Source organism: Camelus dromedarius, chromosome 2 (genome assembly GCF_036321535.1).
Source record: "Camelus dromedarius isolate mCamDro1 chromosome 2, mCamDro1.pat, whole genome shotgun sequence".
NCBI classification, from domain to species: Eukaryota; Metazoa; Chordata; class Mammalia; order Artiodactyla; family Camelidae; genus Camelus; species Camelus dromedarius.
The window spans coordinates 111,493,690-111,507,371 of NC_087437.1; positions in this window are offsets into that span (position 1 = coordinate 111,493,690).

Sequence of the window (13,682 nt, forward strand, 5' to 3'; positions counted from 1 at the left end):
CCAGGCACTCACCCAGACACTGAGAAATGCAGCCCTGAACAGACAGACGCTCTCCCTATTCTCCTCCATGATTGCTAACAGTTTCTTGGCCAAAACTCTGAACCAAAGCCTTGGAAGAAGATCTGCACTGGTCCAGTCTGCTCTGCTGTCTGCAGACCCAGGTAAGGTTTGAACGTCAACCACACCTGATACAGAGCTGAAAGGCAGCAGACACCACACCCAACCTTCCAGTTCGATGCCTAAGGTCAATGACTTCCATTCTCAGTCCACATTTTGCACCTCTCTGGCTTCCGCCTGGACTTCCATTGGTACATCTGGTAGACTTTATGCTCCTTTTCCAGGTTACAGAGGATTCAGCCATTTCATTTTGATTGGGGAGAAAGTGTCATAGGACATAAACATATTTCTTCACCTGAATTAGAACTCTGCTTAAAAAAAAAATGTTTCTCACCACTGCAGCACAGGAAACTGTCTCCATCTGCTCTTCATTTGTGAAAGTTATTCAGTGAGCAAAAAGCCTGCCTCAAACTATAACTTCTTGTCTTCTTGAAAAGAGACCATATTCAGCTGGTCCATGATTACTCATTTTATTCAGCAAGTATTATTGATCACCCACTCTGTGACAGGCCCTGTGCTGGGCTTACAGAAAGGAATGTCACCATCCCTGCCCTCAAGTGATAGGTGGGATGGACAGCAAAGATTCAAGGTGAGGAAAGAGTTCTACCTGGAAATACTTTAAAAGAATTCTTCCAATAAAGGTGTGAGCTGGGTCCTAACAAATGAGTGAGCTCTCTCGTTTGTTCTTCCATCTCCCCAGGACAGTAGGGTTTTGGTGGAACAAAACAGCAAACCTAGAAACAGACCCACACAAATATGACCAATGGATGCTTCTCAAAGGTGTAGAAATGATCCAATGGAAGAAGGATGACCTTTTCAACAAATGGTGCTGAAGCAATGGGACATCCATAGGGGAAAAGAAAAGAAATACAGCATAAACTCCACACCTTCTACACAAAATACTCAAATAGATCATAAACCTAAGTAAAAAACATAAATGCTTAATCTTTTCAGAAGAAAACAGAAAATCTTTATGCTCTGGGAGAGGCAAAGGACAGATGGGACATTAAGGAAGATAAGATTGTTTAATTGGACTTCATCACAATTAAAAACCTTTTCTCTGTGAAAACACTGTGAAGAGAATAAAAAGATAAGCTACCTATTCGAAAATCACATATCTGACAAAACGGACTTGTATCTAGAATGTATCAAGAACTCCCAAAACTCAGCAGTAAGAAAACAAACAACCTTATTTAAAAAAAATCAAAAAGCTTAAACAGACACACTTCACTAAAAAGTAAATAGGTGACAAACAAGCATATGAACAGGTGTTCACCATTAGTCCCTAGGCAAATGCAAATTAAATTGCCCATGAGGTACCACTGCATCTAAATGGCGAAGTTGCCGCAGGCTCTTCCAAATAGCTAAACTGAAAAGCTGACAATAGCAAGTGTTGATGAAGGTGCAGAGAAACCAGAACACCTAAACTTTTCTTATAAAAGTAAATATAAACTTACCATATGAATGACCCAGCCATCCCACTCTTAAGTATTTACCCACAAGAAACATCAGCATGTGTCCACTCAAAGATTTGTAAGCAAATGTTCTTTTGAAGTTTTATTCATAGTAGTCAAAAAATTGGAAACAACCCAAATGCCCATCACCAGGTGATTGGACAAACAAATTGCAGGATATCCCTGCAGGGGGACCACCACCAGCAATAAAAAGGAACACACTCCTGATTCCCAGAACAACGTGGATGATCTCAAAAAGCATCACGCTAAGTGAAAAAAGTCAGACACTGAAGACTACGAATTGTCTGCTTCCCTGCATATAAAACTCTAGAAAAGAGAAACCTGTGTGACAAAAGAGAAAAGAACGGCTGCCAGGGGTCAGGGGTGAGAAGAAGATTGACTGCCAAAGGGAACAAGGGGATTTTTTAGGGTGATGGAAATGTTCTGTATCATCATGGTATGGTGGTCACATGACTGTATTCATTTGTCAAAACTCATTAAATTGTACACTATTTTCCACTAATGTTATTATATGTAAATTATACCTCAATAAAGCTGATTTTTTTTAAATCAACGGAAGATAACAATCTACACATGAAGCCAAGAAATTTTGGAAAAGGCTCAACCATGGAAGGATTTGCTCTAGGAAATGGCTAAACATACCATAAGGTTATCATAACTTTCCAAGTGTGCTATGGGCACAGCAACAGACAAATAGATCAACTGACATAAAGCAGAGTCCAAAACCAGATCGACATACATACCCAGTAAATAATTTAGTCGGCAATTGAAATTAGTGGCGAAGGAACTCCGCTATTGAATAAATCGAGTTGAAATCTGGATTCCATTCAGAAAAAGAATCACATTAGCTCCGTAATTCACACCGTTCTTAAAGAGTAAAATCTTAGCTGGTTAACCGATCGTTGACCTCACAGTGAAGGCTCATTCCACTGATTTCGTTACCCTGCGACATGCTTAGAGAACCACTTAGCACATTGTGGCGGAGTACTACTGTAGATGAATTCGACCAAACACCCAAACTGATTGTAGTCACTTCTGCCTTCTAACGGGAGGTGGCATCTTTCATCACAATGGGAAAGGAAATACCTAAATTGTTCCCTTCCACCTACACAGACAAAGGAGAGAGAAACGGCCAAGTTCCTGTGGGCTCTTCTGAGATGCTAAACGGAGAAATGCGAAGTGGATGGCAGCAGAGGCACTCAGTGGTCCTCGGACGTCCAGAGGAGGGGTGAACAGCTAGACCAGGGGAATTGTGCAGGAGAAGTCCCTTCTAGGCGCAGAAGATCCTGCAACACAAGACGGGGCCACAGCTTGGGGCAGAGGAGCCCGGGGAGGAATTCCTGGTGGCCGTCAAGCCAAAGGCCTTCCAAAGACAAGGAGGGCTCCCGGCTGATCTTCAGTGTTGAAGCTGCTGGTGTCCTGCAGTGTGGACCCCCTCTCTGTCAGATCAGACTTCTCACCCCTGAGTGTCTTGGGGAGAGAGCAGTGTGAAGGAGAAGCTATTCTTCCTTATTCTTCTATTTCCTTTCCTGTTGGAGAATATTTATTGGCATAACACTCAGGGTTTCTCTGGAAAGACCCTCAGTGACTCTTCTACCATTTGTTGGAAAGAGTCACCAGGCAGCATCACTCAGTCCCCGGCTCCCTCCCTGGCTCATCACACAGCACTTGGTCTGTTCCTTCTTACTGTCATTTCTGCAGGCCTGTGTCTGACTCCATGTGCTTCTGTTGGGAGTGTGACTATGCCCCTGTGGCTCATCCTCCTGCCCCTTTTTTCTGATCATCAGTTACTGCAGGATTCAGGCAAGAAGGAGAGGGTGAGGTAGGAGCTCCCAAAACCCAACCAGGGTGTCTGCGTAAAGTAAAATCCCCTAGTCATTCAAGCAAGCAGTCAGTCAAGGGCAGGCTCCTTGTGGGAACACTCCAGAACACGGCGTTGAGAAAATCTTCCTTCTGTTTGTATGACCTTTGTCCTAACTCCTTCACTTTGTCACCAGGGTCCTGGCTGACCCTTTCCAGAGCCTTTTCTGTGACCAGCCTTCAGAATTTCCAGGGCACATATTGGGCTGTGCAGAGATGCCAGCAGCTTTGGCCACAGTTGGAGCCAGGCAGACGGGGAGTTGACTGAGAGAAACGAGCAGAAAGCATCTTTCTCTGAGGTTCCCCCCAAAACATGTGCTACTCGGATTCCAAAGGGCAGAAGGTTCTTTGTTTGGGGTTTTTTTGTTTGTTTGGGGAGGTTTTTTTTTCCCCCTTGGCCAGAAGAAAAAGAGATGAGTTGCTTTTGACTAAAAAAAAAGTCAGTCTTGGAGGATGATTGGCTGCAGCCCAAGCAAAGACTATGGGAAACACTCCATTCTAAGCAAGCACAAAACCTTTCCCAGTGACTCGAGCCAACACCAATTACTTGCCCTTCCCTTTGGCGCTCTGCCTTTAGCCAATGCCAGATTTGGAGTCATTGACTCCTTGGGTTATTGAGCCCACTCACCTCTATCCACCCTCCCCATTTTACACATGAGAAACAGACTTGAAAGGCAGCATCTCTTACCCACTTGCTGAGCAGAGGCACAACCCAGACCAGAACCCGAAACTCCTGAGTCCCAAGTCCCTGTCCTTCCCAGGGCTGGAGATTTGTTTCACGGCCCTGGGCACCATCTCCCCTGGAGAAGGGTAAGTCCCTGGATGACAGAGGCATGGTGTTTTGCAGGGAGAAGGGGAGAGGACCCACATTTGAAAAGCATCTCCTATGTTCCCAGCCCTGATCTCGGGTTGTTACTAGAGCAGACACTGTGGGCATGTCTTCCCAGCCCCCAACAACCCTCTTTGTTGGAGGGTAATTTTATGGGCTGAACTGTGTACCACAAAAAGTTCATACTTGAAGTTCTGAACCCCAGCACCTCAAAATATGACCATATTTGGATAAAGGATCTTCAAAGAGGTGATTAAGTTAAAATAAGTCCATTAGGATGGGCCCTAAACCAATAGGACTGGTGTCCTCATGAGAAGAGGAGATGAGGACACGGACCCACACAGAGCGAAGACCAGATGAGGACCTTATGCAGGCCAAGGAGACAGGCCGCAGAAGAAACCACGCCCGTCGGCGCCTTGATCTCAGATTTCCAGAGTCCAGAACTGGGAAGAAATAAATGCCTGCTGTTTAAGCCCCCAGTCTGTGGCACGTTATGGCGGACCTCATCAACAGATACAGGCATCCATTCCCATCCTCCCCGAGCTTCTACACTGGGGCCCTGCCCCTCAGGCAGAGCTGATTCAGCTAATTCACTCAGACTCCTCATGACAAGGGGCAGAGCTAAGAGAGGCATGGGACAGGGGGCAGCACTGGAGCAGAAGAGACTTTGTGGGGAGGACATTCCCCATGCTGAGACCCAGAACAGCCCCGCTCCCAGCCCTCCCTGTGGCCCCTGTGCTTAACTTTTCAGTGAATTCCAGGAGAGACCCCAACTCCCTTCTAACACACAGCTCCCTTTCTTGGTTAAATTTGTCTTAAGTTAATTTTGTTCCTTGCAACTCAAAGAACTCTAACTCTGACATTCACATGTGTTACCTCGTGCAGTTTAATATCTCCCCTAGCTGATTTCTCCCCATCTTACAGACAGGGGAACTGAGATTCAAAGCCACGGTCGCAGATGCTGGAACTAGGATTCAGATTCATGCTCCTCCCATTCTCCACATTGTCCTTGAGTGTCATTGACCTTGCCATCTCTTCTGTCCCCCGACAGTACTCAGCTAGGGGTCAGGCATATCGTATCGTAGGTGCTCAATAAAAGCTTGTTAAGTCGAATTGAACACATGGACTTAGGTTCCACTTATCGACCAGAACACAGACAAATACATAACAAGTTCAAACAATTGGAGCCAAAGGGAAATAAAATCAGTGTCAGAAATTCATTCATCTTTTTACTCTTCTTCTTCATTCAGACCTAATGGGGTCAGAGATTGCACCCCAGGCTCTCAGGGGAGCTCTTTGGTTCACTCAGTAACAAGAAGACAGTTTTGGCCCCATTGACTTCACAAGTCCTCTTTAACTCTTCCCATATGTGTGATGTTTTTTTAACCTATGGATGGCGGCAGCTACCTCCCCAGCAGAACTTCATCTCCTCCAGAAAGAAAGGTCTGAGCCCTGAGTCTCTCCTACTTACTTCCTCCCCCTCTCCCATTTGTCTTGTAGCAAAAGGATATAAACCACTCTTTGTTCAAGACAGTAAACTTGCTTTAGGAAGCTATAGGACTCAAGGAGCTAGGGGAAAAAAAAAAAAGATGAAGAAAGGCCTTGGCTGGCAAAGGGTTTCTGGGTAGTTTTTTTCTTCTTTATAAAAATAAAATTACTTTTTCCCTCTGGCTTTGGAAAGCCCCCAAAATAAATCTGAGATCACTTGCCTCGTTGTCATTAAACTTCCCAGGCTGAGCAGGACTCCGGGGTTTGCTGGCAGACAGAGTGAGGGTTGGTAGGGCCTCGCCATCTTGTATTTCAACACGGAAGCCTGAAGTTTGGACTGGGGGGACCCTGGCCTCTTACCGCAGCCTCACAGAGCGCTGGGGGAGCAGTTCTCTGGCATTTCACAGGCCTGAGGAGAGAGGCAGCGTACAGAGCCCTGCAGGTCCCCTGCTCCATCACCTCATCTCCCGCACCTGGAAACCGGGCTGCACATGAGGAAAGACACACCGTATACGCAATAAAAATGCTGAGCAGGCGCTCATTGACCACGTTTGTGTTTCTCTCACACATCAGCCATAACTGACTGTTTAGAGAAGAAAAAGAATGTCTTGTGGACATTTAGAGGCGAAGGTGGGGGGAAAAACACACCAACTGGCTGGTGAGAACTTAAATATTTATGGGGCATTTTCAGGCAAGCCCCTCAACCATTCTGTGAGGTGTCATTTAAGCCTTTCATCCACCCCATTTCACAGGGATGAACACTGAGGCTCAGAAAATGGCTGCTTCCTGACAGAAGGGAGCAGGGCAGAAACAAAAGCCCCATCCACTCACTTCAGACTTGACACTCTTTCCCTGGCATTAGGCCCAGCCTGTGAGCCAACCGACAGCATGGAGCCCACCAGCCAGCCCCCCACACTGAACCTAACTGAGCCTTGATTCCTGCCCCAATTTTTTTTCCCCCAAATGAAAATCTATACTGGATTTTTTTCTAATTATAAAATGCACACTGGTTAAAAAAAATCTTTTTAACAACGCAGTTGGTGTTCTGTACCAGCCAAGCCTCCCTCTCCCGTAGCAGACCCCCGAAGGTGGCCAGTTATCTTCGTAGAGACACGTGTGTGACCAGCATGTTGACCATCTCCCACATTGACCGGCTAGGATTCCGAACAGGTCCCCCTGCTCTGAGCATCTAGACTGTGGGGACCCTGAGCCCGAAGCCCTGCCCACCTGCTGCAGGACCCCAGTCTCCCCCATCCCCTGGGGACTCCTGGGAGCTCCCCACAGAGCTCACATGCAGGCCACTCCCCAAGGCCCGGGCAGCCACCTGCCTTGCCTCTCCAGTACTCGCTCCCCTGGCTGAGCCCCAGAGGAACCCTCAGAGCTTCCGGAAGTAGCCTCCCTGCCCGTAGATTGATGGGACGGATGTGAAATCTAATTTCTCTCTAACCACCCAGAGTCCTTGGTGCGGCTGCTCCAGTTACAACCCTTGGACAGCCTGCCTCCCTCTTTCTCAGTGGAGAAAACCCATAGAATTGTGAGTCCTGGGGGTGGCGAAGAAGGGGAAGGCGAAGTTTTCAGCAAATTTCCTCCAAGGCTGTCTCTGAAGAGGCAGCAAAGTATCAGTGAGTCTTTCTCTCACCTGCTTGAAAACAGCCTTGTGGAAACAATGTTCCAGGATCATTTTTGTGGCTCTGAGATGTACCAGTTCCACTCCTAGGGTCTCAGTCTCTCCAGCTGTCATCCAGCTGTAGGATTATCTCTTTGGGCTTAATTCAGGCTACAAGTTTCCATTCCTGTTCTCTCTTTCTAACCCCCCCCCTTTCCTCCCACACCCCTCTCTTCAAGTTGTCTAACCCCCAATCCTTACATCACTATCACTTCTTTTAAGAAATGATTCTCCTTAAGCACCTCATGCCGGGGTCTGGGAAGCTTGAAACAGAGACATAACCTTGAACCTCTCAGCCCCCAAATGGAGCTTCTGCACATCTCTTGAACATAACATTTAAGAGAATAAACCCATATACCATCTGTCTCTACTTTTATCATTTGACAGCAATTGAAAAAATGAAGTCATCAAACAAAAATAGAAACTGGAGATCTGAAGGCAACCCCAAAAGTTAGCTATTTACTCCAAACAAATGTCTTTCTCCAGACTCTATTTCCTGAAGGCGGGAGACTGTGTCTATGTGGACAAGGAATTAATGACATGGAAGCATTCAGGTTTTCGCCATTTATGGTCTATCATAGAATGCTGCCTCTTATGTTTATCTGTACTTTAGGCCTTTCTTTATAAATAGCAAATAAAATAAAAATCCGTTTTACTAATAGGGCTTCCCTTCTTCCATATTGTCGTCAGTAGAGTTTAAAAGAATTGAGGAAATGTGCTGGTGTGTTTAATTGGTCCGCTTTATAGATCATACTTAAAACAGCCAGGAGAACTTCAAATACTTGCAACAGAGAGATTTACAGCAAACTAAAGGAAGGTCTTTTAAAAACCTACCACTTGTCCATCACTGCTCTAGTAAAATGTGGGGACTCCTGTCCGTCGGCCCCAGCATAGAGCCAAAAATAGCCTTCACTTTCTCCTTTACTTAAGTTGTCCTCCCCTTCTAACCCGAGACCTCTTCCCATGAGGATGGGAATAAGTTATTTTCTTTAGGGACCTGCGAATTACTGTGCAGTTACCTACAGGCTGCATCATTGGCAGGCAGGTGGTGCCAAGACCTCCCATAGGTGGGTGGGAGGTCCTCAGCCTCCCTTCGCCACGTCCTCCACTCCTCACTCATTCATTCGGTGAGTACACAAGGAGTTATCTCCCACGAGCCTGCACCTCCCAAGACTGGAGGAGGAGAGAGGCAAAGCGGCCCCTGGGGCCTCCCCAGCACGAGGGGACTACAGTATCTCACAGGACACCCTGTGAATGGTGCCCCAACGGCAGGGCTGGTCACCCTGAGGACAAGGGTCAGAGGGAAGGAAGCCTCTAAACCCCTTCATATTTGGTGAATAGAATTGCCCCCTTTGCCTTTCCATCTTACGGATGAGTGACAGGTACGTGGGAGGCATGCAGTTTCCAGCTGTAGGCTTGTCCCTTTGGGGTTAATTCAGGCTGCAAATTTCCATTCATGCACCCTACTTGCCCCCTGGGGGCTCTCACCCAACTGGAGCTGGAATTCCCAGGATTCTTTTTAAAAATATTTTCCCCAGACTTCCCTTCTAACAGCCGTTGTTATCTCTGACAGCAGGCTGGGCTCTGTCTCTGTCGGGCTGGACAGGATCAGGCCCGAATCACTCTCCAGCTTCAGAGCAGCCCCCTGACTGATGGGAGCAGGAGGGAGGGTGAGGGGGGCAGAGGAGCGAACTCCCCGCCCCCTCAGGATCACACAGCGAGGGATCCGCCTCTGCAAGCCCTGCTCCCTCTGCCTTTGGTTTGCAGCAACCCTGGAGGTGACCAGCCTGTCTGATCAGCCTGAAACACTCCTAGCCGCTTCCCCCAGGAAGTGCCCATTCACACACCACAACTTCCAAATTGGCTCATAAAAGTCATAAAAATCATAAAAATCAGTTTTCCTGGAGGATGTCAAAAATTGGAAACAGTTTTAGTTGACTTAAAATTTTAAAATAGCATTTTGAAAAGAAGAGAATAAATCACTATAAAGTAAACTGCTTTATAACTTTCAGTGATTCTTCACTCCTTGACCCTGTCTGATCCTCACAGGAGTCCAGTTCAAGGGGCAGGTTCATTCATTATCTCTAATTTTTATAATGTTACACGTAAGAAAACTACGACCTGGAGAGGTTAGGTGACACGATCAAGGTGATGTGTCTGGGTGGGAACCAGAACCCATGTCCCCTCTTTTGTTCTTGTTGTGTGTTTATTCCACAAGTGAATCATAAACAGAGCCCAGAGCTAACAGAGCTCAGATCTCAGACCGACCACTGTGTCATGCACTCCAGATTCATCCACTACATGTGCACAAAGATTCCACTAGAAGATGTTTGGGCCCACGTTGTTTATAATACAAAAAGTCTGGAAGCAACCTCATACCTAATGTCAGGAGTTTGGTTAAATGAACTATTCAATACTGTGAACTCTAATACAGTCATTAAAACAAGGTTGTAAAAGTATATCTATTAACATGGAAAACTTCACAATATAATAATAATAATTATTATTATTATTATAGGCAGGGGAGGGTACAGCTCAAGTGATAGAGCACATGCTTAGCAGGCACGAGGTCCTGGGTTCACTCCCCGGTACCTCCATTAAAAATAAATAAACCTAGTTACCTATTCCCCTGCCAAAAGATATATATAAAATAATAAATAAATATAAATAAATAAAATATTTTAAAAATAATAATTATAGCTATCATTTTCATAATTATATGTATAAATAAAATGCATAGGAAATAGTGTCGAGGGATATATACTGAATTATTAATAGTGTTTAGATTACTGATGGTTTTATTGTCATTTCAGTTACTGATATTTTCTAATTTTTCTACAATAAAAGTACATTTCTTGACTGCCTTTCAATGAACTGAATGTTTGTATCCCCCTCAAAATTCACATTGATATCTTGACTCCCAGTGTGATGGTGTTAGGAGGTGAGGTCTGTTTGATCATAAGGGTGGAGCCCTGAAAAGTGAGATTAGTGCCCTTATAACAGAGACCTCAGAGAGCTCTCTCACCCTCTCTCCACCACATGAGGAAACGACCAGAAAACAGCCGCCTGCAGCCTGGAAGAGGAGCCTCACCAGAACCCGGTCCTGGGGCCACCCTGACCGTGGACTTCCCGCCCCAGGAGCGGTGAGAGATGAATGTCTGTTGTTTACAAGCCACTCGGCCTCTGGTATTTTGTTATAACCACCCGAGCTAAGACATACTTTTTAAACTTTCAAGATGATTCCATCAGGAAACTGCTTAAAGAACAAACATGTGTTTATACCCGAGGTAAGGAGATTTAACACCTTAAAGGACTGGAACCTCCCCAGTTTATCTTATCATTAACTCACAATGTATGGTAAACTCAGTTTATTCCTTTGAGGAGAACAGTAAACATATTTTGTAGGCTTACTGATGTCCACTTTGAGTGAATTTCTTCACTGGAAACAGGATTAATCATAAGCCATAAACCCTGTTTTCATGTTTATTGTGTTGGGAATTTTTTTCCCCAAAAAAAACTTCTCAGAGGTAAACCATAATTACTATATGCTTTTTTTAAATTAATTACTTTTTAAAATGTACATATATGTACTGTTAGTTGTTTCCAGGAACAGTTTAGAGCTTTATCTTTTTAAACTTACATAGTTATCCAAGGAATAAAGCCAACTACAAAATACAAATCAACAGAATGCAGTAAGTAGTCCACTCATAAAGGACAGGCAAATGTGCTTACATATATTCAAGAAATCAGTCATCTAAGTTATAACTCATAAGTAGTTTATTTGTGTCTTTTTTTTAGACTCCACATATAAGCGATATCATATGGAATTTTTCTTTCTCTTTTGGGTTTACTTCATTTAGAATGACGATCTCCAAGTCCATCCATGTTGCTGCAAATGGCTTTATTTCATTCTTTTTATGGCTGAGTAGTATTCCATTGTATATACATATCACATCTTCTTTATCTAGTCATCTGTTGATGGACATTGAGGTTGTTTCTTCCACGTCTTGGCTATTTTAAATAGTGCTGCTATGAACGTTGGAGTCTTTTTGAATTATAGTTTTCTCCAGGTATATGCCCAGGGGTGGGATTGCTGGATCACATGGTAAGTCTATTCTTAGCTTTTTAAGGAACCTTCATACTGTTCTCCATAGTGGCTGCACCAATTTACATTTCCCCCGACAGTGTAGGAGGGTTCCTTTTTCTCCACAGCCTCTCCAGCATTTATCGTTTGTAGACTTTTTAATGATGGCAATTCTGACTGGTGGGAGGTGATACCTCATTGTAGTTTTGATTTGTATTTCTCTAAAAATTAGTAATGTTGAGCATTTTTTAATGTGCTTGTTGGCCATCTGTATGTCTTCATTGGAGTATTGCTTGTTTAGGTCTTCTGCCCATTTTTTTTTATTGGGTTGCTTAGTTTTTGTTTTTGTTTTTGTTTGATATCAAGGTATATGAGCTGTTTGTATATTTTAGAAATTAGTCCCTTGTTGGTCGCATTATTTACAAATATTTTCTCCCATTCTGTAGGATGTCTTTTTGTTTTGTTGATGGTATCCTTACCTGTGCAAAAGCTTTTAAATATAATTAGATCCCATTTGTTTATTTCTGCTTTTATTTCCACTACTCCAGGAGCTGGTTCAAAAGAAAACATTGCTGTGATTTATGTCCAAGAGTGCTCTGCCTGTGTTTTCCTCTAGGAGTTTTATAGTATCTGGTCTTACATTTGTCTTTAATCCATTTTGAGTGTATTTTTGTATATGGTGTTAGAGAATGTTCTAATTTCAGTCTTTGACAGGTAGCTGTCCAGTTTTCCCATAATTACTATACTCTTTACTGGACAAAGTCCCCAATCTGCTGACTGGGGCCACCCCAAATTGTGCTTACTCAGAGACAACCAAGACCTCCAAGTCTTTTTCATTCATTTCTGTTTGATTCTCTGTCAAACCCTCCTATGTTTCTCCATTTTTCTTTTCTGCTCCCACCTGACTAAATCTTATCAGACAACTTGTAATCTTCATCACTTGAGCCTTGCGGGTCTCAAAGCCCATTAACAGGGAGACCTTTGTTCCAAAGACTCATTACCATGCAGCACAAAGGGGAGGGTGATGCAGGCACTGGCTGCCTGGGAAGGTTTCCCTCTGTCATCCTGGCCTGACCCTTAATTATTAAATCTCCCCCTTGCACCCTCTAATGTGCCTGGGTTTGGAGAACAAATCTTATAATCTCACCAACAATGAGAAAAACCTGAAGATGGGGGCTGTTCTGATTGGGGACTGCTCTTTGCCTTTTTTTTCTTGCTTCTTGGCCCCTGCTAATCCTTCCCTCATTTAAGGGCAAAAATCATTCTGTTTTCATGTACGAATCTGGCTCTGTTTCTTCTTCATCATTGGAAGATCATGCAGTGATTCTCAGACCAGTAGTCTGTGCATATTTTAAATATGCTTTTAACTGCCCGCCCCAAAAGAGTTCAGATCAAATCCTCATTTCAGAGTGAGAGAAAATAAATGTGAATAAGACCCATCCTTACAGAGATAAAACAAAAACAGGACTGGAACCGAAGTCTCCTCATGCACAGGTCGTTTTGCCCCCAGGCTGGTTCTCTTCAGAGCCACGTCAGGACTGGATCCTCCCAGGTTTCCCTTCAGAGTGAAGACACAGACAACAGCGGTTGCCTTGGAAACTCTGCCCGGTGAGCTGACATTACGGGATTTCACTCGCCCTACTCTGTGGCTGACATCCAACCCTGACTAATTTAAGTTCTGGTTGCTTCTGGCTTTGCTAAGGGGACACAGGGATGGGAGGGAGAGAACAGGAGGACAAGCGAAAGTGAAATGATTACAGCAGGACTTTTTTTCCTCATTGAAAGCAACTCAAGTAGTGACAAAAGAAATCACTAATGTATTTTAATAACTATGATTCTCGAGCAAACATTGGTGACCAGAGATGCTGTTAAGTGTTCACGTGCCCATGTGTTAATTCTATTCAGGATTCCGCGAACCGATTCAAGAATATTTTCAAGATGTGCCTCCTGCCAGCCACCTCCGACTGTTAATTAAGCAGCAGCAGCAAACATGGGCGGTGCTTCCATTCGAAGTCTCTCTCATGGTCTTGGCTCTCTCAAGGGCAGAATATTGTCCACATCCACCAGATGACAGATGGTTGGTACCATCCTCTATCAGCTGTTGATCAAGGTCTCCATCTCAGCAAGTTTCTACTAAAATTTAAAATGTTGTATTAGTTTCTG